General features: G+C 45.0%; 1 protein-coding gene across 2 annotated transcripts in view; it reads left to right on the top strand.

Moving 5' to 3' along the window:
• The first annotated feature begins 2593 nt into the window (after window positions 1-2593).
• The window catches only part of LOC146784231 (syncytin-1-like), a 69260-nt gene continuing 46734 nt past the window's right edge, over window positions 2594-25119 (top strand). Inside the window, exons 1-2 of one of the 2 annotated variants that reach the window (XR_014970669.1) lie at window positions 2594-2876; window positions 3433-8634. The gene's annotated coding sequence lies outside the window, so the exon portion shown is untranslated. Of the gene's footprint in view, window positions 2877-3432; window positions 8635-25119 lie in introns of those variants that run through there. The other variant, XM_085634573.1, reaches the window with a different exon arrangement.

Genomic DNA, 25119 nt, shown 5'->3' on the forward strand with positions numbered 1-25119 from the left:
GTAGATGGTACTCTCTGGGCGGACTCAACCAAAGATATAATGGGAGTGCTTAGATAAATGAGTGACTGGTTAAGCAGGGAACCAGGTTAAAATTAAAAATACCTATGAGTATACCCCTGTTTAATCCTTTATTCTAGGGTACTCTTGGTATCATTAAAAACTTTATGTTGGGGTTATTTTGAATCTAGTTTAATTCAAATGTACCCTCAATTGTATGCCAACATGTTTCAGCCCATATAGGTAGCCCAATCGGGTCTGGGGGCCTTCGTCAGGGCGATATGTTTCTGTTCTATATCTTGTATGTCCCTGCCGTGTGTCAGTGCATGTGTTACATGCAACCCAGCAGTGAGGCCTAATGCACTCACCTGTACGTATTAGTACTCCGACTCCAGTAGATTTTCTACTGGGAGATGCCTACTCGCACCATGCAGCTCTCATGTGTAAGGGTGATGTCTTGTAGTCAAACATTCATCAAAGATATCACCCACTGTTCCACCTCTCGGGACACATCGTCTGCCGTCTGTACTTGGACAGCAGTTTTACTTAGTATTTTATTTATTTCTATTAGTTTTTGTATAGCGGTATTCAAACACTGCACAAGGTGTGGCACACGGGATTCAACTGAGAACACACCATTTAAAAACAAGCATTTGCAATGCAATAGGTCTCGCGTTTGCCAGAGTTTGAGCTATTGACGTTGTAAATGACAATGTCTTTTATTTATCTGTTGGTTTTCAAAACAGATTTTTAAAAAGTCATTGTCATTTACAATACCAATAGCTTAAACTCTCGCAAATGCGAGTACCTATTGCATTGCAAATGCTTGTTTATTGTTTGTCTGCTTCCTGTATTGGGCTTGAGGTGAGTGGTATGTAGTCACACACACGCCATTATTAAAGGTCAACTACACGTTTAAAAAAAGAAAAGGGGGGGGCACGTCCGCCATGAATATAAAGCTTGCCATGCGGCGCTGTGTAGAAAAAATGTATTTAAAGAAAGGCTTTTGGCGAGCCGTGCTATAAGAAAGTCGCACAGCCGCAGCTGCAGCCGAAGAGAGCGAGCGAACTGGGAGGAGGCAGCTGCAGTGAGCAGCACGGATGAAAAGAAAGGCGTGTCTTGCTGAAGTCAATTTTTTTCTCAATATTTTAAGCTTTTGGTAAGCAGCGTAGCACGCCGCCTGTGGCGTGCTGCTTACTAAAAAGTTACAATATAAAAAAAATAGACTTTGGCAAGCTGCGCCTCTCTTTTCTTTTTTCGCAGCTCGCCAAAGTCTATTTTTTCAATATTGTAAGATTATGCTAAGCAGTGCAGTACGCCGCCTGTGGCGCTGCTTAATGAAAGCTTAGAATATTGAGAAAATAGACTTTGGTGAGCTGCACCTTTCTTTTATTTGTTGCGGCTCACCAAAGTCTATTTTTCTATATTGTATGATTTTGCTAAGCAGCCCAGCATGCCGCCTGTGGCATGCAAAGCAGAAGCCTTTGCAGAAAAGCATGTCGCGCCTGCAGTAGGAGAAAATCATTAAAGAAAATAGTGCTCTCAGACTGTAAATAAAACATACGCGTAACAACACAGGTAAAAGGGCCAGTCCTCATGGGAGGCTACAAATGTAGAAAAGGCGGTAATAAGGAGGGACCACCAACCCTATTAACGAATTAGAAGTCAAAATTTACAAAGGACATTAACACAAGCCAATAAAATATTGGATGGAGAGTGGGCGGAGCTTCAAATACATACCTGTATACAGCATGTTTTGAAGAGACAATGCAAGCACTGCCTGGGCCAGACACAAAAATGATCGCGTAGTACAAGCGGTAGATAAAGTGTCTGGTTTGTGCCTCTTTAGAAGATCAAAAGAGATGCAAAGAATACAAGTAATTGACACAATTAGAAGGAAATAGTGACAAAGGTTGGAGATAGTGCTAGCATTTAGGTAACAAGCTTCGGCAAAGCCAATAGGTCTTACCTGTGGAACCTATTGGCTTTGCCAATGCCTCATGGCCAACGTGAAACAAACATTGGCAAAGCCAATAGGTCTTGACTATACAAGAATTATTTGCTTTGCCAATCTGTTTCAGCCATGTTCTACGCCAGTGTGGCTGCTTTTCAGCATGGCTAATAGTTAGTGGCGTAGAGGAGAGTGTCATAAAGTGGAGTGTCAGAGTGTAGTGTCATGGAGTGGTGTAGAATGTTGTGAAGTGGTGTAGATTAAAGTGGAGTGGAGTACAGTAGAGTGGAGTGTTGTGTAGTGGCTTAGAGTGTTGTGAAGGGGTGTAAAGAGGAGTGGCGTAGAGTGAAAGGGCATAGAGTGGAATAGAGTGTCATACAGTGAAGTGGAGTAGTGCCATAGAGTGTAGTTGTGTGGAGTAGCAAACAGTGGATTAAAGTGGTGTGGAGTTGCGTACAGTGGAGTTTTTGTTATAGTGGGTTACTTGCTTTTACCTCTTGTAAATACCAAGGAGCTGTGAGGGGGAGGTTCGGAGTGAGGTCGAAGACACACCTTGTGTCACCTTTGACAACTCGGGTCTTGAAACGGGAAGGAAAGAGTTAATCAAGCTAACTTCCGCCACCTCGCAGGAAGAAAGAAGTCCCGGGAAGGCAGATGATGAATGGCGATTAAGGATGAAGCCGGAAGAGGAGGGACAGACAACATGTAAGGAGAGGAATCCTGCGGAAGCGGGAGAGACCTGGAAGAACCCGAAAGACGCTGAGCCGAGGACGAGGCAGGAAGAGAGGAGCCTGACATGCGAACCGCGGAAGGACCGGGAGAATTGGAGAAACCCCACAGAAGAGGGAGAGATTGACGAGGAAACAGAGTGCTGGTACGAGGACTGGTGGACGCCCCCGGAGATTGCCTTGAAGCTCCGGCAGATGCGGTGAGTGCTACTGGCAGGGGGGAGGAAAGTAAGGAGGGTGAAGGGGCACAAGGGAATTTTCTCATGCGTATGGGTAAAGACTAACGCTGATATCACCCGGTAATAACCACAGCCTGCATGACATTGGTGGCACGTGTACTTTTCTATAACCCCTTTCCTCTCGGTTAAAGGAACTAGCTTGCAAGATAAAGGCTGCGTGTGTCATTGGTTTGTTTTCCTATTAAACTCTGCTATAGAAGGAAATAGCCCCGCAGGTTATTTTGAGCGTTCAGACAATTTCTTCTCAAAGTATTCACGCTGTGGTTTATATAAGTAACCAGTCTCTCCCATGATACATTTCTGTTGGGTTTAGTGTTGTATTTTCATTTCTTTTTGGCCTATTCGGGATAGGACTGTTTGAGGAGCAAGGGGATCACAAGGAACCCTGCGATAGGATAGAAACTTGCATGCCTATTGTTTCCCGCCTTTCCCTCTACCTCCACTTCTGGTGTGGTGACGGTAAATCAGATGTACAAGTAGGGACATTCCACTTACCGCTGCTTTTTTCTCTTTTGAGAGATTCCGGGGGATACGTCATCCTGACCACGTTGAGCGAGCATTCCTAGAAAGAAGAAAAGAGCAGAGTGACAAAGAGAACACCACCAGGAGAGACCTTATTCTTGAACTTTGCTGATCTTTAATACACGCGGTCCTCATCCTCTTCAACCTCTCTGCGTCTTTTGACACAGTCTTCTACCCAATCCTCATCCAATGCATCCAAAAGATAGGGATTTGCTGAACAGCTGTTAAATAGATCAACTTCTTCCTCACAGGCCACACACAGAAAGTCAACCTAGCGCCCTACACCTGCATACACTCTAATTGGATCTTTAGCATCCCACAGGGATTATCACTTGGCCCCACACTATTCATTGCATACATGGCTACACTCGCCAACATCGTCCGAAACCATGGTCTCAACATCATCTCATACTCTGACAATACAAGTTATCCTCTCCCTCTCTAAGGACACCCTCAACACCCATGCGAAGGTTATTGACTGTACGTCAGAAGTCACCTTCTGGGTGAAATCCAACTGCCCCAAGCTCAACTTGGATAAGACGGAGGTGGTACTCCTCAGAAGGGACACCATACTCTGGTTGTTAGACTGGTGGCCATCGGAACTGATACCAAAACTCACCCCCTCCATCTAAGCCAGAAACATGTGGATTGTGATCGACACCCAAATATCGATGTCTAGACAGGTCAACTTGATCACCTCTTCTTGCTTCCACACCGTCAAGATCCTCAGGAAGATCTTCAGATAGCTTACTCTCTACAATCGTTCAGCTATCATCCAAGCCCAAATCACCAGCAAACTAGACAACGGGAACGTACTCTCTGTCAAAATCTCCACCCAACTCACTAAGAGGCTACAGATCATTCAGAACTCAGCTGCCAGACTCCCACTCTACCTCCCACCCTGCACCCACATATACACTCACCTCAAGGACCTCTACACCCTCCCAATCCACAAGCGTGCATGGTTTGAACTACTCAGACATACTAGGTCTACTGCACAACCTAGGTCCCACCTACCTGACCTTCAGCTTTCACATTCCCACCAGACACCTTCAATTAGCCAGCCGGCTGCTTGTCTGCGCCCTACACATGCAAAGAGCCAGCGGCAGCATATTCTTATAACTACGTTCTAAAGCCCGGAACAAACTCCCCTTCACATTAGAGCTGCATGCTTACTCCTAGAAGTCTGGAAGAACCTGAAAACTTGGCTCTTCCAATAGGCCCTAGCCAGGACAGCCCCCCACCTTCTAAAAGTGCAAGGATACCCATATTTTGCACGCTCAAGTAAACTTCCCAGGGCAGAGTAATGCAAGGCAGCGACTTGCGCTATGCCAGATTTACCAATCAATGCAGGGTCACGCAAGGTGGTCTTGTGTTGCCTGGCAAATCTGACTTAAGTGTTGGGTTGCCCTTGCAACACCAGGTGTCACGCAAAGGCAATGCAATGCTATGATAAATCTGGCTCATGGTCTCTTGTTTTAGACACAAAACAAGGGGGAGAGCGAGAAGCATAAAAACATGTTCTTCTTCCCTAAACTTATATATCCAACAACAAGAACAAGCTAGTTACCATGCCATACAACTGACAACTAATGTCCATTCAGTAGTCTCTCTGAAAAAAACATTCGGATTTTAGAAGAACTCCCACCCACCAACGTAGTTGGTGGCATGCTTCATCATCGGGTTCCCACCTAGGGTGCAGAGTGTATCCTAGGTGTGCTAAAATGCCTGATTATAGCGGAGCTGTTTTTTTTGTGATAAAGTGAATTTGTGGGTGAGAAAAGTGCACCATGCTCGGCATGCAACTGGATTAATGCTTCCAGTTCATCGCACACGTATTATGTTCAAACCACATGCAGTTGCTCTTGAAACACTCACAAATTTGTGTGCGAAAAGACATCACCCATATTGTTTCAGTGAGCGCAATGAAGTTACACCACTCAAGAACAATAATCAGTGCTCTTACAAGCCACATATCATTCATAGTGACCACGAGCAATATTTGTGCACTGAATGTATTGTAAAAATCCTCACAATAAGTCGGGCATTCAAACAAAAAACTGTGATCACAACAATCTATACAAAAACCCATGGGGGTAGTCTCATTCTCTCGATACGGTGCTTAACAACTTGTATCCAAAATAAGACAAGCTATGTAAGTAGCACCGTAAACATTTGTGTGGCATACTCACACTTCAAAACATGAAAGAGGGGAGTCTTTTTACACTTACCAGTGGTGCTAAAATGTAAGCATCATGGATCCCAAGGGGAGGCAGCGCCTATTGTCACACTTTGAGGGGAAGAAAAAGAGAGAATCAACCTCCATAATTTCATGGGCTGCGTTGTTATATTGTAAAGTATGTCCTGACCGCTTCCAAAATGGTGTGCCAATCACCCGTAAATCCTCCCAAGAACCCACTTCTTTTGTCAAGGTCGTCCGCCGGCAGAAATACCTACTGTGGCCCTATTCGGGATCCCGAAGATGTTATGGTCCAGACCGCAGAAGTCCAAGCAGTGAGGCCGGCGTCCCCCCACTTCTGCGTCTCGGCACGTGCTGACGTAATACCATGCAAGTGCCATTTCCAATTGGTTTGTCATGCTGAGCCCCTTGGTTAACCCTATAATGTCTTTCATATTTGGCACATCTATGTAAGCTGCCCATGTCAGAATAACAAATGGGTGAGTATGTTTTGATACACAATGATCGGTGTAAATTGCAGGAACATGAAGTGGTGTTAATTAAAGTGTGTTGGACCAAGGAGTATTCTTGTTAAAACACAGCGAATCGCTTTGTGGTGGCCATATTGTTGCTGTTCTCATTAGGTCGACTTGCCTAGTCCATAGCTGGCCCACTATTGTCCCATAATAACTATAGGTAACACAATGCATAACATACAGCATTCCCAGGTGTGGCTTATAAGGATTACTACTTAATATTCAGATGGCGAAAACTCGGATATGTTTACAGTCCAAGGGATAAACTAATCATGTGTATGTGGGATTCCATAAATAATATGTATGTTTTCCCACAGATATGACATTCCACAGTATATTGACTTGTAGACCACTTTTATGTGTAGACAAACAATAAATTCGTCCCTGTTTTTTTCCAAAAAGGCGAGTCTGTAGGTTATCTTGACTAGGCTCCAGTTGTTCAATTATGACCCAATTTTATGTCATTTGATGTATGGCATTCCTTCAGGAAATGATTTGTCATCTTCGTGGTGCTGCATTTGCATCTCACGTTACTGCGATGCTTGCGGATCCTGGTCTTTATGTTTCTTCTACTGGTCATTCCTATATCGCATAGCCCACAAGGGTATGTAATAATGTATATTACATTCAGAGAATGGCCGTTAGTGTGTTTTTTTAGTGGCTGAAAATTTACTATGTCAATATGCCTCATGTATGTCTCTATACGTGTTATCTTTTCAGATACTATTAAAGATTGTGTGCAACCATACGTTACGTAACCACCCCACAAACGCATGCCTCAGTGAGTGTGCGATCTCTTTTTGAAAAGGTCGTTTCTGGTCCTTACAACATTTGTTCTGAAGAAAGCCACTGTGACTTATCCAGCATACATTTTAGGCTGAAACATGTAGACCATCCACTTGGATGGTTGAGACCACCAATTTGTCTTTTCACATCTACCACTGTTTTACACATATTCCAGGAACCCATCAATAAACGTATTCTGAATAGGAAGGGGATCCTGGAGGCAGTTTTAAAATCTCCACAAATTCACTGTGTCACAAAAAAAGAGCTCTGCTGTAATCAGGCGTTGTAGCACACCTAGGATGGACTTGACACCCTAGATAGGACACCGATGATGAAGCATGCCACCACCTAGGTTGGTGGGTGAGGATTCTTCTAAAAACCTAAAGGTTTATTTTTAAGGAGACTACTGAATGGAAATTAGTTGTTGGTTGTACGACATGGTAACTAGCTTGTTCTTGTTGTTGGACTCTTGTTTTAGACTCCATTTCAATTCAACTCCTTTCAATGTTAATATGGATACCGGCTGGACAATTTCTGAAAAACTAAAGCAATGGAAACAATTGGCAAAACCTATGAGCGGTTGAATCTCCTTCAAAGACTTAAGATATAACCATTTTTGGGCTGCCTTGACCTTATGCTGGTCCACATGAACACTTGGTCCCAGTGGCGGTCGGCCGGGGGATGTAAAAAATTTATAAAATAAAGTAAAACTTACCTTATTGCCGCCACGTCTCTCCAGTCTCTCCTCCACATCAGGACCCGGCTGGAACAGGAACCAGGAAACACCCAGGCTCCCCGGACCAATCACAATGCTGTAATGCAGCGTTGTGATTGGTCTGAGCACCGTGGTTCGGCGCTCAGACAGGAAATGGGGGCCTGGGTATGTTGTCCACTCAGGCTGTAATGCAGCCTGCGTGAAGAACATGCAAAGTGCGCATGACTGGCCGACCTGAGACGGCTGGCCAAGCATTCATGCAAACTTGGAGTGGGCAAACCACTTCTCCCCTGCTCTGAGAGCAGAGCAGCCCCGCCCACCCCTACCGGAAAGAAGCAGGAACAAATAAAACGATAATAACATTCAGTTAGTAACATTTTATTTTCCCTTTAGTTACACTGCTAAAAAGCAGTGGGGCAACGCTCCTCCACCTTAACGGAGTGCCCGCCACTGCTTGGTCTGATATCTTAAATCCACAAAGACCACATATATGACTATAAACATGCATTTTTCACATTCTACAAATAAAAATTGCAGTTGCAATATTTGTAATGTTTCTGTTGTAAGCCTTCTGTGTTTTTCTCAGAGAAGACCAGAATATTCAGAGATGACCACATACACATCCAAAATATCTCTAGGCATGTTGTTTATAACATTTTGGAAATCTACTGGAGCATTACAAAACATAAGGCATTTTACTAAATATTCAAAATGTATATATATCTATCTTTTTTTAAATACATTATTCCATTCATCAAATTTGCGGATCCTGACCAAAGTTTAAGCACCCATCAAATCCAACTTTGGAAATTTCTTGGCAGTATTCATTTGTTCTAAAAATGGTTGGCAAAGCGTATCTTTTGTGAATTCAGTTCTCTGTAGTAGATGCGTGAAAAGTACCGTCCTCCAGGTTTTGGAATGAAATATAGGGGCTCCTGCTGGTGATGTGTGACATTTCTCTGCAGATAGTCTTGTTGGTAATTCCGGAGAACGTCATCTTCTTACTAAGTGAGTGGGTAAATCCGACCATGTGGAATCTTTGCCCCAGGGATGAGTCAATAGGACAATGGCCGATTCAGTGGCAACTGGTCAGTCCCTTTCTTGCTAAAGACATCTTAGAATTCTTTGTATAGTTCTGTTATCTGAACAGGAGTTGATTCCACCTAGGCAGTGCAGCATGATAAGGGAATGGCTTGATTTAATCATTCTCTTGGCCAGCAGATGAATTCTTCACAAGGGGAGGTAAGGGGGGAATGATAGTACGATCTCTCCAGTTGACATATAAGTAATGCTTGTACAGCCATGGTGTCCCCAAGACAACTGAGATTCATTGAGTGGGTTACCTTACAATAGGACACACAACAGGAGAACCAGGGTCACAAGGCCTCACCATATGGCCTGGTGGGGCAGATCCTTCCCTAGGCTACAGCTCGCCAATGCTCAGTTCTTCATGCACAGCTCATTTTGACCCTCCTTTGCTAATCTGCCTTTCCTTTGTGCAACTGTACCTCCAGCACCCTTTCTCAGAAGTCTAGGGGCTCATTTCCCAAGGTTATTTCCCTAGCAAGATACAAAATTTTCAGGTTTCTGTTCCTGAACCTTGCCAGGGGAATTGGCAGTCATAGAACCCAACCCTGGAGCTCTAATATCTTTTTAAGTCTGAACTAGTGTGGATCCTCAGACACAGGACTTCTGCCCTATACGTATATCCATTTTGCAGACAGAGATTGTGGATTCCACAAGTCCGGCTCTAGGACTGGTTTCAGGTGGTTTCTGACTTTTTGCATACTCTTCCCAATCTGGTCAAACCACAGTTGATGTCCTCTGGTGTCTGTAGGAGGGAAGGTGGGGTGGGAACAGTCTTAGAAACTCAAACAAGGGCATACAATAGTATGAGCATCCTCACTCAGTTATCTCAACGGGTATGGGTAACATCTGTGTGGAAGAATGGAGCAGAAAGGTGGCAAGGGCTGTCCCTACACTTCAAAGAGGTACTCTGTTTCCTGTCCTTCACAGCCCTAGAGTCTGGTCCAGTTCAAAGGACCTCAGTAATGCTTTGGAGAGGCATTGTAAATCACACTGCAGAGTGGCAGGCTCCTTCGAACCTTTATCGTCTGTACCATTCTTGCAAAGGAGATCCAAAATGGAATTCTCTGCTGCATCAGTCAAGCCGGTTGTAGGGATCTGGCAGGCAGTTTTAAACAGGAGTGGCCATTAGGCAACTCTTCCTGTGCAGGCAACAGGTAAAATGGCCTGGCCTCGGGTATAATAATTCATACCGCCAGTGTCAGCCTGGTAAGCAGACAGGCTTACAAAATAGGGGTGCACATGATGTGCCCTTCCAGACCAGAGAGCCCCGCTCTGGGATGCAATGCGTATCATGCATGATTGTGTGACAGTGATTTTTCATTAGAAAGGCAAAACTCAGCATAAAAGCTAATAAAATGTAATAACTCAATGCCAAGTCGGTGCTTTTACTTTTAAAAGGTACTTTTATTTACTCATAAATAAATATTAAAAATTACAAAAAGTTAGAGATCTGTTTAAGAAGCTCTATCTGTATTATATAATGTAAAACCCCTTCCAACGGTGTTTGTCACAAAATTTGCAGCGCAAAACCCCTTCCTCTTGTATTTGGCACAGAGTTCACAATGTAAAACCCACTTGTGTTGCATTTTTCAGATAGTTCACAAAGGAAAAAACACTTCCTATTTTATTTTTCAGAGTTCACAAAGTAAAATCCATACAAAAGGGCTGATTTAGAATTTGATGGGTGAACGTAAGTCCTTTGGTATGGCGGAGTATTTTACTCTCACCATACAGCGGGTCCTCAGCCCACTAAATTTAGCCTTGTCCACCAGCCCTGGGAACAACTATAAACATTGGCAGGAACTGCTGTCACAGTGGTTCTGTCAATGTATTAAATGTTTGACGGACAGTCCAGTCAAAATGACGGCACTGTCTGGTAACCTTTTAATAAGTTTTTAGTTTTTTCCAAAACAAAATCACCAAATGGGATTTTGCTTTTCAAACAATAAAATATTAACTAATGACCCCCCCTCCTCTCACAACCGGAAATTTCTCCCATGGTGTGGGGGTCATTTAAATGTTTTTACTGTCCCTTACCGGTATGTTTTTCAGAGCGGTAAGGGAGAGTAAAAACTGGCCGTTCGACCACCCACTGTAAATCGGGCAGGCGGTCGAATGGACAAACCTCTGACAGCCCTTACTCCATCGGCCCGTTAAAGGAGTATATCAGTGATGGAGATGGAGTCGTCTCTGTCGCTGACTTACTCAAGGTCCATCCAGCTGTAAATCAGGCGGGCAGACCTTCAGTTTTGTGGAGCGGGTACTCTGTGGCTGTTGTGATTGAGTAAACTTTAAGTCAGTCCCTTGGTCACTTCATAATGCATTTGACACAGGGTCTGCATCAACAATGCCTTCATCATCTTTAAGCAATGGAACCACTTCATAGATTGGCTGCCCAACTGCTGGCCCTATCCAATACCCTCAAAGAATGCCAACAAAGGGGCAGAGCCAAAGCCCCTCTCTCTATACCGCTTTTTAATTATTGTTTTTGGTGATTGCTTCAGGTTTAGCATACAGCTAACCCTGTCCCTAGCCATATTAAAAACATTTTGTGGTAGTAAAGTGCCCTCCTGCTTCTTGAAGCCTGGTCCCAGCTTTACCAAGTACTTCAAATAACAATCACTGACAAAGCCAATAGATCTTGCCAGTGAAGCTACTGTGTTGCCAATGTCTTTTGTGTCGTGCGTAGCTGCAGCGATTCTGCACGCTTCCTCAGCACCCTCTTGGAAAGGGATTCGTTAAAATGCTACAAAATGAATTAAAAGATGGCCATCATGGACGTGCACTTCCCCAGAGGCTAGCTGGGATAAAACAAAAACATGGACAAAGCCAATAGGGTTCAATGCATGTTACCTTCTCCCCTCCTTGCTCTCCAGCGTTTTTCTCAATTTTGTGACTGAAGTGGTCTTTAAAACAAGGTTTTGCTGGTGGTTGTTTTAAAAATGGGGGATAATATTGGGTAAGGAGGAGGGGACGATTTCCAAATTAAAAAAAGCCTTGGCTGGGACCAACTAACAAACTCAAGTGAATTAAATCGGTGAAGCTGCAGCACAGCACTGGCCGCATCTCTTACCACCATCTGACCTCCTCCTGCTTATGAGCAGCTTTCAAGAGAAACCCTCAAATGTGACACAAAAAACATAGGTATGAGAACACTCTTTCTCTTTTTGATGTGTTCAGAGAGTACACTTTTCATTGTACCCTGTATTGCCAAGTCAAGACGCATAACTACAAGAGTTTTCCATTTCTTTTAGGTGTACTTTGAAATGAGAAAACAGAAATGCGCTCAATTAATTCACTTCCTGTATCATCTCTTGGGCCTTATTATGTAGGCATCTCTAAACACTGAAGCGAAACAATTTTAGTTCATTGTGAATTTCGTTTATTTTTTCCAGTTTTGTATAGACAAGAGGAGATTATTAAATGTTATTAAATGATTTGCCCAGATACGAAGAACGTCGTGCCGACTACAAGACTCGAACCAGGGTCCCTAGTTCCAAAACCGGCAGAGCTGGCCCACGCCACAGGGCAGCCCATTCGCTACAGACAGAGGCGCGCCGCCCATCTGGATCCTAAAAACTTCAGTGACAGTCGAGATAAGTAATGTTTACCCGCTCTTTCGCCTCCTTCTCCTGCCAGGGAGTGTCTTGATGAAACAAGCATTTACAATGCCATTGCCATTGATAAACTTTATTTCGGCTCTGTGGCCATAAAAGCGACATAGATTATCACAATACACAATGTAATAAAAGGAAAAATAAAAGAAAAACCAGTCAATTCATAGTTGAGAAATATTACAAATACATTCGAGTAAAACAGGGAAATATTTGGGCGAAGTAATTAATTACAAAAATTTCCTACGTATTATCCATGTAGCATTGAGGAACCGGGAAACTGCAAAGACTATCGGGGGTTTGGTATCGTACTTTAGGACTCTCATTGCTTTTTCGCACTCTCTGAAACCAAGATTGTTGCATATGGGCTTGATCCAACGTTTTCTTTGGGGTGAGTATATTGGGCAAAAAAAGAAAACGTGTTTTTCATCCTCCAGTCTATGTCTACAAGCCGGACAGGTAGTAGTATTGTTGACATCCCACCCAGCTGTGAATGATCTGAGCGGGAGACAACCCATTCTCAATTGGCAATAAAGCTTCCTCGCTGCCGGAGGACTAACCAGATCTAGAAACTCCTCTCTCCTGTAGTTATCTTTAATTTGGAGGAACACAGCCGTCAGCCTGCCGATATTAGGGCATTCATAAAGACACGCAAGATGGAAGTTATTAAACTGTTCGGCCAATTTTACTATAGATAGTGCCGGGCATGAGACCTCCGGAGAGGTCCATAATTCAGGAAGGCCAATCCTAGTGCAGATATCCCTAACGAATCTCAGCCAAGGGATATTCTTGCTCTTTAGTTGAGGCCAGACTCCCTTAAATTCCTCACGGTAGAATCCCAACTCTTCATTGGACCAAAGTCTCTTCCAGTATATCAATGGACGCAGCATTACCACTTGTTCCATGGGTAACAGCCCACAATCCAGCCTGATAGGGGTCAACGGGGAGCTAGAGGGAAGACCCAGCAGACTCCTCACAAATGAATTTTCAGACCCAATCAGGCTGTGTATTCTAGAGTGGCCCCACAGTTCTGCTCCATAAATGGAGGCTGCTCTTACTTGTGTCCTATATATTTCTAGTGCTGGGGACACTGGTTTGGAGACCGAACCTCTGAATACTTGGGAGATTCCCCCGGTAGTTTGGGCAAGTTTTAGCACAGAATTGGCAATTTGACCACCCCAACCAAATTTTTCTTGTAATAAAATCCCCAGATAGCCGAATGTAGTTACCCGCTCAAGGTGAACGCCATTCAGGACTGGGTTTGGCCGTGTGTGTTTGGGGGGATTGAGGATCATGAATTTAGTTTTAGCTAAATTGATCTCTAAGCCTCTTTCTGCGCAAAAATCCACAAAGCCATCCAAGATACGCTGGATGCCAGTTGACGTTCGTGACAACAATGCAATAGGTCTTGCAATTACATTATTTTGAGCTATTGGCATTGTAAATGTCATTGTTTTTTTCCCTTCATGAAACATTAATCAAATGGTGTAATGCAAAATGTCAATAGCTCACTTTGTTGTAATTGCGAAATCTAATGCATTGCATTTGTACCAGTGTGAATTTTGTATTGTAAATGGTACTGGCTTTTATTAATGTTTTTTTTATTTTTTATCACATTAATCTAATGCATAAATTTTTTTAATACCCACTAATTTTGGAATAAGGACTCTAAGTGGATATTACATATACCCATGTATTGTTGCTATGATTGCAGTTACAGGTGTGAGATCACTATCACTGCAGATATAGGCGTGATTTTACGATCACTGCATATATAGGTGTGAGATCAGTATTCCTGCAGATACAGGTGTGTGATCATTATTAGTTTAGATAGGTGTGAGATTACTATCACTGTAGATGCAGGTGTGAGATACCATTATTGCAGAAATAGGTGTGAGATTACTGTCACTGCAGCTATAGGTGTGATGTTACCATTACTTTTGATATAGGTGTGAAATTATTATCACTGCAGTTATATCTGTGGGTAGATATATCTGTGAAGCACGGCGCGGGTTGAAGACGAGGCCATGGCGCTGGCTTAAGCGTAGCCAACAAGATTACACATCCAGGCAGCTAGCTGCATGGCTTGACTTGGGCGATGTATTGCACACCCTACCCTTTTCCCACCAGCCAAGTACCCATGAGCTTGTGGTTCTTCTTAGAGGACCCCCAATGTGTAGGGATAAACAGTGTTCAAGGAATGCACCGGAGGCTGAAAGAACAGACATTCCTGCACACCATACCCTGATAAAGGTGAGACACCCATCCAAGGAGAGGGGTGGGGGGGCCAGCAGCGTGGCCTGGATAACCAGATCTACCAGCAGAATGCATTCCATGCTGCAAGAAACAAATCCTAGACCGCTCTGCAGACTACATCAAGCGTGTGAAAAATACAAGCCACTGAGCCAGACGTCCCTGCAGAAAAGATCATAAGTGGAAACCAGTTACTGAGCCAGACGTCCCCGCAGAATGCATCATGAGTGGAAACCAGTTACTGAGCCAGACATCCCTGCAGAATGCATCATGAGTGGAAACCAGTTACTGAGCCAGACATCCCTGCAGAATGCATCATGAGTGGAAACCAGTTACTGAGCCAGACATGCCTGCAGAATGCATCATGAGTGGAAATCAGTTACTGAGCCAGATGTCCCTGCAGAATGCATCATGAGTGGAAACCAGTTACTGAGCCAGACATCCCTGCAGAATGCATCATGAGTGGAAACCAGTTACTGAGCCACACACCCCTGCAGAATGCATGGTGGGCGGAAACAAGCCACTGAGCCAGACGTCCCTGCAGAAAGCATCATAAGTGGAAACCAGTTACTGAGCCAGACGTCCCTGCAGAATGCATCGTGAGTGGAAACCAGTTACTGAGCCAGACATCCCTGCAGAAGGCATCCTGGGTAGAAACAATAAAATACACTAATCACAACTTCCCTGCATAATGCATCATTGGCGGAAACAAGCCCATAAGCCCGGCAGCTCTGCAGAATGCATAATGGGTGGAAACAATTTACGACACTGAGGCAGACACCCGTGCAGAATGCATCATTTCATGAGTAGAAACAACACAAGTCACCGAGGCAGACACCATAGCATGATGCATCATGAGTGGAAACAATACAAGCCACTGAAGAAAACACCCCAGCATTATGGGTGGAAACAAACAACTGAGCCAGATATCTCCGCATAACGCAGCATGGGTGGGAACTATACAAGACACTCAACCAGCCACCCCTGCAGAATGCATCATGGGTGTAAACAATACAATCCACTCCTCCATCCTTCATGGAATGCACTGGAGGCTGGAAGAACAGACAACCCTGCATACTATGCCACGCTAAAGCACACAGTACAAGCCACTGCCGCAGCCACCTCTGCAGAGTGTATCATGGAGGAAATAACCGAAGATATAGTCTGACTGTCCGGCAGCATTAATCATGCATTGGTGGATACAGATCCACACAATAGACCCAGCGTCCCTGTAGACTGCATCATGCATGGAAAACATAAGCTACACAGATGGCACATACTGTAGAATGAATCGTGCATATGAAACACAGCACATCTGCACCACAAGCATCAAAGGCAACCGAGCCAGACCTCCCTGCAGGATGCACAGTGTGTGAAAAGCCCCATAGGGCACAGAATCCTTTGTGGTGTTCACTCTTTGGAACACTACAGGAACGGCAGCAGCACACTGTATGCTCCAGAAGCAGGGCTTGAGCACAGTGTATCCTGTAAGGCACTTCTGCAGGAAGCCCACCGCATTGGCCGACCACCCTGCGGCGTCTCCCTTCCATGCCTGCATGTAGCGCAACCTTTCCCTTGGAGAAGGCTGCCTCCACCCCCCTCGGACCCTGGAATACCCAGGCTACACTTACCCTGGTCACCCCCGGAGCCAGATCCTGTTGCACCGGAGCCAGAAAATTCCCGCTGTGTTGCGGTGGAGAGGGCGTGAGCCCGACAATGAAGGGGAGAGGCACCACGGGTCAGATGGGGGGCATGCACGTGGTCACCCCGGTAGCTGATCGCCTCGGACAAGAGTGCTGCTGCCACCAGCCAGGTCCGGAATCCAGAAGGGTGCGAGCAGGCTGTAGGTTTTCTAATGGGTGTATTGCACGGCCGAGAACCACCTCCTACTCCTGCACTCAGCGCAGAGAGAGGCAGCCGCCCTGGGGAGGAAGGAAGGAGGTGCGTGGGGAGGGCCGTGCCAGGGTGGGAGGGAGAGAGGGGTGACAGCCAGAGGACCATCCGCAGCCACTCACCCTGCGCGAGCTGCCGAACTTGCAGCTCGCGCAGCTTCAATCTATGGGAGGCTATCTGTGGCTCCGAGTGTGGTGTGGGAGGGAGGAAATAAAAAAGCGCGCGGATTCAATCTATGGGAGGCTGTCTGTGGCTCCGAGCGTGGCGCGGGATGGAGGGAGGAAATAAACAAGCTGTCGGAAGCATGATCCGGCAGTACACACCTGAAGATAAGAAATTGCTTCACGACAGCAGTGAAGCAGACGATCCTGTCCAGATGGGCCGGACGAAAAGTGGAAAGGGCGGCAACAAAAACAAGCATTTGCAATGCAATAGGTCTCGCATTTACGCGAGTTTAAGCTATTGGCATTGTAAATGACAATGCCTTTTGTTTATGTTTTAAAAAACTAAATATAAATAAAAGGCATTGTCATTTACATTGCCAATAGCTCAAACTCGCGTAAATTCGAGACCTATTTCATTACAAATGCTTGTGCCCTAAGCAGGCTGGTAATGCAGAGAGACATGCCCTGCAGGTCCAAGCACATGCAAGTACTTGGTACTCTTTACTTTTGGCCCTTATTGCAACCCTGCACAGGTAGTGGCATGGGCCCTCTTACACCTGTGTCAGGGAGAGAGAGAGCACGAAGTACCCTACTACTGCGGAGGCTGTCACACAGGGTAGTAACTGCAGAGAAGCAGTGCAAAGGAAAGTAACAGGGTGAGACAGTGAGGGAGATATGATGGAGGAATAGAAGGAGATGAAGACAGAGAGGGGGAGAGGTGCGCCAGGTGGTAATGGGAAATGATGGGTGGGATAAAGGAGAGAGTGGGCATAACAAAATGCAGGGTGTGCGAGACAGGAAGGATGAGGACAAAGAGAAGGGCTGAGTGAGACGTGGGTGCAACAGTAAGAGATATGGGAAGGGGATACACATCTGGGAGGGAGGGAAGATGAGGGGCAGGCATGTTAAGAGATTAAAGAAACGTTGATGGAGAAACAGGAGAAGAGCGAGAACGGTAGAAAGGGAGGGGTCGAGGGAGACAGAAGGACCATAGAGAGGGGAGATGAGGGAGACGTGATTCATTCAACGTGACAGGGTTTTCGGTCATGAATATGTTTTACTTTGTCAGTTAATTGGCTCAGGCAAAACATATGAAAACGTCACCAGGGAAGGAAAAATAGACAGAGAGAATTACTTATTAATATAATTCTCTGTGCCTATTTTTCCTTTCCTGGTGACGTTTTCATATTTTTCCTCCTGAACCAATTAACTAAGTAGGTAAAATACATCAAATAACAGATGAATGACTGTAGAATGGGGAAGTTACTGATAGATTAATGCTCTTGACATGCTTTGCAAAGTTTTTATGTTGGGAGCAATTGTCTCCTAAAAGCCCGGACGGCTCCTTTGAAAAGAATCCTCTGAAGCCATCTGCTTAGTGTCATGAAAGCGCACTTCGTCAGTGAACTACCCGATGACTCTGCATGCATGGGGCAGGGAGCAAATGAAAACAAGCATTGGCCGTGAAAGTGACACGACCGCGCGAATAACAAGCCGAGGTGACAAGGGCTGGGCGAGAAGGGAGGGGGGAATGCCAGCATCAAAGGAGCCTGAAGCTGACGAAAAGGGAGAGGGAGAAGGGAGGAGGGAGTGCGAGCAGCAGCTGTGCACGTGCACGCCATCGTGCACTCAAGCTTTAGGTCTGCCAAATCATGTGGGTAGCACTTTTGAAAGCCCACTTACAAAAATGTCTCAAAGAGACAGCTTGCGCTGTCTCAGCGAGACCTAAAAACTAATTTTCAATGGCAGGCCACCGTTTAGCATAAACGGTGACGCCAGCCAATGAAAAAGAGGGGCGGGACTTAAAGTCCCCTTCTGAAATCTCCTCATTAACAATATGTCTCGCCGAGCGCGCAGCGCAGACCTAAAAAGGTGGTGGTGAAACCTGGCCAAGGTAATATACAGCTGTACCAGAAAAGGCCACAGGGTGGTAGTATTTGGAAAAGAATGATGCGCTTGGTAGTGAAATGTTCTTTGAAGTCTGCATGAGCTGTACGCTTCCAAACACATGTAAGTAACTTGCTCAGGTCCTGTCTGGCAGTCTGAGAACCCTCTGGAACCTTGCAGGGTACTTTTAATCGGTAAACTCATCAGGGCCGGACTGGGGAGCAAAAAACAGCCCTGGCAAAATGTGCAAGCCAGCCCTACCCCCTTCGTCCACCAGCACAATCTCTCTCTCTTTCACTCCATCCATTCTCTTTCTATCCCTCCCCCCCTCTCTCTTCTGCTTCTCTGATTGTTTTCTCTCTACTGTCTCTCTCTCTCTCTCTCTCTCTCTCTCTCCCTCAAGGTCAACTTTTCTGCTGCAATTAACCTTGGGGAGTAGGGGAAAGTGACAAGGACAACGAGAGCGGTCCTGGGCTTTGAAAGCCGGCCACCAAGGGCTCCAGTCCACAGGGGAAATACCCGGTGGAAAAGAAGCCCTGTCCGGCCGTGAACCCCACCCAAACGTCCACTAGAACACCTAAGGAACTGCAAAAGGGATTTATTTAGAATGTCATGAACTGCCAACATCACTTCTCCATTGACAGTCAATATTCCTGCTTTCTTAACCCTGAACAGACCTATTCAGTGTTAGTATTGAGTTTGTGGCCTCATTTAATGTACTAAAAAGGGGCAGGTATTGCAATGTATTTCTTAAAGTGGTATCCTACACATTTTCTCTGCTTACGTTATAACTATAGGCTAATGAGACATTCCTTGGAACCACTTGGTAGTAGTCGGGGAAGGCTGGGGTAAAGGGAGCATGATGGGGGAGTGAATGAGGGTGGAGGAGGGAGAGCAGGTAGACATAGAGGGAGAGAATACAGTCCCTCTATGTACTACAAAGAAAACCCTGACATCAGCAGATATATCATCCCATCAAATTAGCATAAGATCAAAATGATCCTGGGCAGGACAAACATAAGAATGGAGGGCTAAGTCATTGAATCAAGAGCAGGGAAGTGAAAAAGACAACCTATTCATCCAACCATGAGAAAGGGGCAGACCCAAAGCCAACTCGGTGTATATGAGATGTATTTGAAAGAAGTCTGTAGATGAGACATAACAAAATGCAATTTGACAGGTCTATTATTAGCATAGGACCTAGAATTAATATAATGTGTTGCATCAGAGACAACACTTCCAGTCCAGCCTCGGCGTTTCATTTAACAAGCAACTGCTTTCAGGCAGATGCAAATTTGGTTGCAACATTCAAATCATTAAAGTTTGAATGCCACGTAACAATGGTTTAGAAAATAAAAAGTGAGTGCATACCTCTCAACTCACCCTCATGTGGAGGGTGTCAGCCTCCTTGGATTCATCTTCACCCTCCACACAAGTACACTGCCCCTTCAGACTTCCATTGAGCACTCTATCTGAAAACATGCTACCCTCCAAAAGCATCTTCTGAATTCAAAACCACTCAATCTCATTCTTCATTATTACATATAAGATGCAGCTGAGCTCACAAGCCGCCAGGCCAACACAGGTTACAGACACCAATACACGTGGTGACGAGTCGCCAGCTACTGCACTAAACTTCCTTTTGAGTAGCACCTTTGTTCATAACCGCACATAAATTAATGGGGACCATTTCATTAATACTGTCATTGAGGGGAGGTGCCCACTAACCAGAAACCCCATTCCCATATGTATATTCCCTTGGACACAACATCCCACTTAAAATATGGAGACCAAACTAAAATAACACGACAATGACAAACAGGAGTCATCTTGCTTCTAGAAGATCCATCTCTGATCAGGCAACAAAGACTTGATATCTTTGAGCCTGAGTGGGATTAGGCCTGAGCGTATATCTCTGTCCATTTTGCCTGCTCCAGGCTTCAGTGACAGATGAGGACCCAACCTCTGACCTTTGGAATGGGTCCAACAGTTCTGATCCTGACATTTGACTGAGTCCATTGTCACTCTCAATGCGCTCTGCATCTGAGAGATCTCTTTGCAAATCCTCTTCCTGGTTTGTCAGAAATGTCTCTGACCCTACGACCGACATTGTTAACTTCTTGAGCCAGGAGGCGTTGTAAGTCAACTCTAAATTAATCTCTTGCACTGAAACTGTTATGCCTTTTATTTCAGTCACTACCCAGGGCCTCAGGAAAAACAATGGTTTGAAATTTCTGCTGGCAGTGTGATCACTCACTAGCACATAGTCTCCATCCTGCAGGTTTTGGGTCTTGGCCCTCTGAAGTTCCCTCACTTTGACACTTGATTATCTTGTCCATTCATGGATGGTGCCGCTGCTGAGAGCTTCAGGGATCCATGATGAGAGACAGGAAATGTCCTCACTTGGACAGCGACAAAAACAGCACTACTGCTGGAAGACTTTTCGTGAGAGAATGTAACTTGTAAATAGCCTAATCAAGGTTGTCATTTTATAGTTCAGATACTCAAGTTAATTTATTAGGAATGCGCATAAATCTTTCTGCCTGGCGTTACCTTTATGTATTTGTATCTGTTGCAATTGTAGATACTGGGCATATTCTTGGCCTTCGATTGGTGGCTCTTTGTCTATCCTGATTTCTCGAAGGAGGACATGGGCGCTATTATTTATTATGTTTTAATTATAACTTCTTCTGCTCCTGTTGATTGGACAAGTTCTGCTTCCAGAATGTTGTTACAATTGTAGACTACTACCAGCAAGTGCAGACCATCACACAGTCTTGCAAGATCTGCACTGAGCTATACCCATGAAGCAGCAGGCAGGTCTTTTGAGATGATTGGCACCGGTGGGTGAGGAGGTGACTTGAGTCATTTTCAGGAAGCCACACCTTCTGCTCCTGATCCTCAAATTCGTTTTCAAAATGCCCTGATGCTCTTGGTGTCCTAAGTGGAACATCTGCGCTGTCAAAGCTTTGGGAATGACAAGTTGCCTCCCTTGGAGAAGTTCAATGTCAGGGGCTGACAGTTAAGCCATCACTTTGTAGAGTAGTTACACCCACGTCTGTGCCTCTGCAGGGTTCCCTTGTCTCGGCCGATACACCATCTCAAAGGAATAGTCTTGGAGTTGGAGTATCCCCTTTTCTATGTGGGGCAGTGACTTTGATGTAGTCTCCTTTAAAGCGGGATTAGTGGCTTGTGGTCCCTGCACACTTGAAAATGGCTGCCATAAGGATAGAGGTGAAAATGTCCCCCCCCCCACCTCCAACAATGTGGCAATGACTTCCTTTTCTTTGTGGGAGCAGCAGTGTCCGGTTTCAGGTAGCGCCTGGTCATATGCTACTGATGCTCACTGGTCAGTTTTTAGGTCTCGGCTAGCGTAGGCTGCGCGCATGCGCAGTCTCGCTGGCGAGACTTAATGATATGGGGTATTTTCTGTAAGGGGCATTAAGCCCCGCCCCTCTTTTCCATTGGCTGGCATCACCGTTTATGCTAAACGGTGGCCAGCCATTGGAAAAGAGCTCCTTGTGACGTATTCGCTTGGCTTTTTCGGCCGTCCCATTTGGACGGCCTCGTTTGCTTTGTGTTCTTCGCAAACGGTTTCTTATCTTTATGGGGCCAAACACATGGCCCCAGAAAGATAAGAAACCTTTTAGCAGCGAGGCCGTCCATGTCGCACGGCAGAAAAGGCGAACGAAACGTCATGGCAGAGTCATTGTGAGCGCTTGGTCCTGTTCTACCCCCACCCGCCCTGTGTCCTACTTCGGTCCCAGAATCCGTGTTCACTGATCATCACAGCCAGGCAGGAGATCTCTAAACACTTCCGGCAACATAAAAACAGCATCACTGACAAACCAACGAAAACATCTCTCAAATACGTTTCAACAATCGCATGCTAGCTTCGAGCTTGGTCCCAGCGCTTGGTCCTGTTCTACCCCCACCCGCCCTGTGTCCTACTTCGGTCCCACAATCCGTGTTCACTTATCACCACAGACAGGCAGGAGATCTCTAAACACTTCCGGCAACATAAAAACAGCATCACTGACAAACCAACGAAAACATCTCTCAAATATGTTCCAACACTCGCACGCTAGCTTCGAGTTTGGTCCCCACTCTGATGCGCGAGGAAATGCTAAAAATAGTAACGAAGCTCGAGGGTGACGAATACCTCAGAGAATGGGAAGTTTAAAAAGTGAGAACGAAAACTTCACTATAAAGTGCTCTAAAAAACAGGCACCATCAGATGAATTGGACTCATTTCTGCTTTGCAGCGCTCTGTTTGATTCCAGGTTGTGAAGCGCTACTGGGTTTAGAGGGTAAGGGAACCGAGAGAGCAGGAAAGCAAGGGACTTGCTCGGAGTCACACAGTTTTCTTAAGTGATGGGCTGAGCTGGGATTATAAACCCATTTTGCTGGTTCCATATCCAGTGATCTGAAGTCCAGGCCGCATTTCTTGCTCTGCTAAAGGGAGACGTGTGCAGAGATGTAATCCCATTAACGACGCAGATGAGAAGAAGGCTTTCGACAGCTGGACAGAGGAGGGCCCCCCCCAAGCGACAGCAAGATGTGCTGCTGTTTTCTGTAGGTGTGGGGGACAGTGCCTCACTGACAATTGTGCACATTCTGAATGAATGCTCACACCTGCTCACACCAATCAAAGGCCGTTCAAAGCTCTTTGCGTCAGGCAGTTTTAAAAAGGAAGATACAATGGAGATATTTAGATGGAAGCGCCTAGCGATAGATACCACGGCATAGTAATCGAAGCACTCTTAGAAAGTCAATAGTGTTAGCATGTTCACAAGTGCTGGTTTGAGCCTTAAAGCAAACGCTGACACTAAATGGGCTGCAAGCACAGCCTTCCTATGACGTCAGTATGTCAAATCACGGGTTACATATCAAGCAGAGTGCCACGAAGCCTCTCAAGCACTAGAAAATGTGCGCATGCTCTGTTGTGATTTTTGATGTATTTGTTTTTAAAGAAGCCGCCGACGGGAAATATTTTCAAGAGTTTGAAATGCTAGGTAGGATGAAAACACATTGTAAAGGATTTTTCTTTGTTAACTGAGTGATATGTTAATTTGAATCTGTTTATATGCCCTCCATTGTCTGAACATGTATTTAATATGTTTTTTTAAAATTGGAAATGATTCATTTATTGATTTGAAGTCATTGTAATAAAATATTAAAAATTGTTTTGTTCATCTGTTCAGGTCGTTAATACGACTTGGAAAACAAATTCTGATCTATTGAGAGTGAAATTTGTATTGGCTGAGGGAGTATATTCCAAAAAAAATGACAGAAAAGAAAGCGAATGTGTAACGAAATGACGCGTTTCTAGCAAGTTTAAAAATTGCTGGTGAAGAACACGTTTCTCACCAAGAAAACACAAGGGAAAGTCGCTGCAAGTAACGGGCCATGTATAAAAGATCACAGTGCAGTGTAAGAAAGGGCTATATACACGCACACACTATATATATATATATATATATATATATATATATATATATATATATATAGATATATTTCATCAAAAGGTGCTCAGATACGAGGCCGCACTCCGCTGAAAGGTAGTTTCACAACTGCTTTCTTTGTAACATGCAGCTTTCCTTCCCGCAATTTAATCCCACGACCTTACGCGTTTCAAAGCCTTCGTGCTTCTCTTCAGAGGCCAGCATCAGGAAGCAATTGTTCATTACCTACACGCCCCCACTGCATGCTTATAAGGTTGTTTGTTGGTTTCCGGTCCGCCCTTAAAAGTCTCGATGTTTCTCACAATGCATGCTGGGTCATGTAGTGAATTATGCATCACTTTTCACCCTCCGATGGGTTTGTTTCCTGCATGCTCAATTCGGGATACAGTTTAACAGCCCTTAGGTGGGCCCAGGATGAAATTATGCATGTTAATTTTGGTCACTTTCCGCGCCGATTTCAAAAAGGACCCTGTCCCTCTTGCGGTCCTGAGCGTTTTCCAGGTGGTGCGTCGCCCCCACGGCCGGAGCCGCCGTGATAACATTTCATCAAAAGGTGCTCAGATACGAGGCCGCACTCCGCTGAAAGGTAGTTTCACAACTGCTTTATTTGTAACATGCAGCTTTCCTTCCCGCAATTTAATCCCACGACCTTACGCATTTCGAAGCCTTCGTGCTTCTCTTCAGAGGCCAGCATCAGGAAGCAATTGTTCATTACCTACACGCCCCCACTGCATGCTTTTAAGGTTGTTTGTTGGTTTCCAGTGCGCCCTTAAAAGTCTCGATGTTTCTCACAATGCATGCTGGGTCATGTAGTGAATTATGCATCATTTTTCACCCTCCAGTGGGTTTGTTTCCTGCATGCTCAATTCTGGATACAGTTTAACAGCCCTTCAGTGGGCCCAGGATGAAATTATGCATGTTAAATTTGTATATATATATATATACATCCAAACACTCCGTTGCAGTGATATGAAAAAACGACAACGCTTCACGGCTCCCAAATGCTTCAAGGCAGAGTTTATTCAGCAAACAACTCTACGCGTTTCGGAAACAAACTTTTCCTTGTTCACGAGTATTGAGACACAGTGAAAAAAACACTAA

The sequence above is a fragment of the Triturus cristatus genome, chromosome 11 (assembly GCF_964204655.1).
Source record: "Triturus cristatus chromosome 11, aTriCri1.1, whole genome shotgun sequence".
Classification (NCBI taxonomy): Eukaryota; Metazoa; Chordata; class Amphibia; order Caudata; family Salamandridae; genus Triturus; species Triturus cristatus.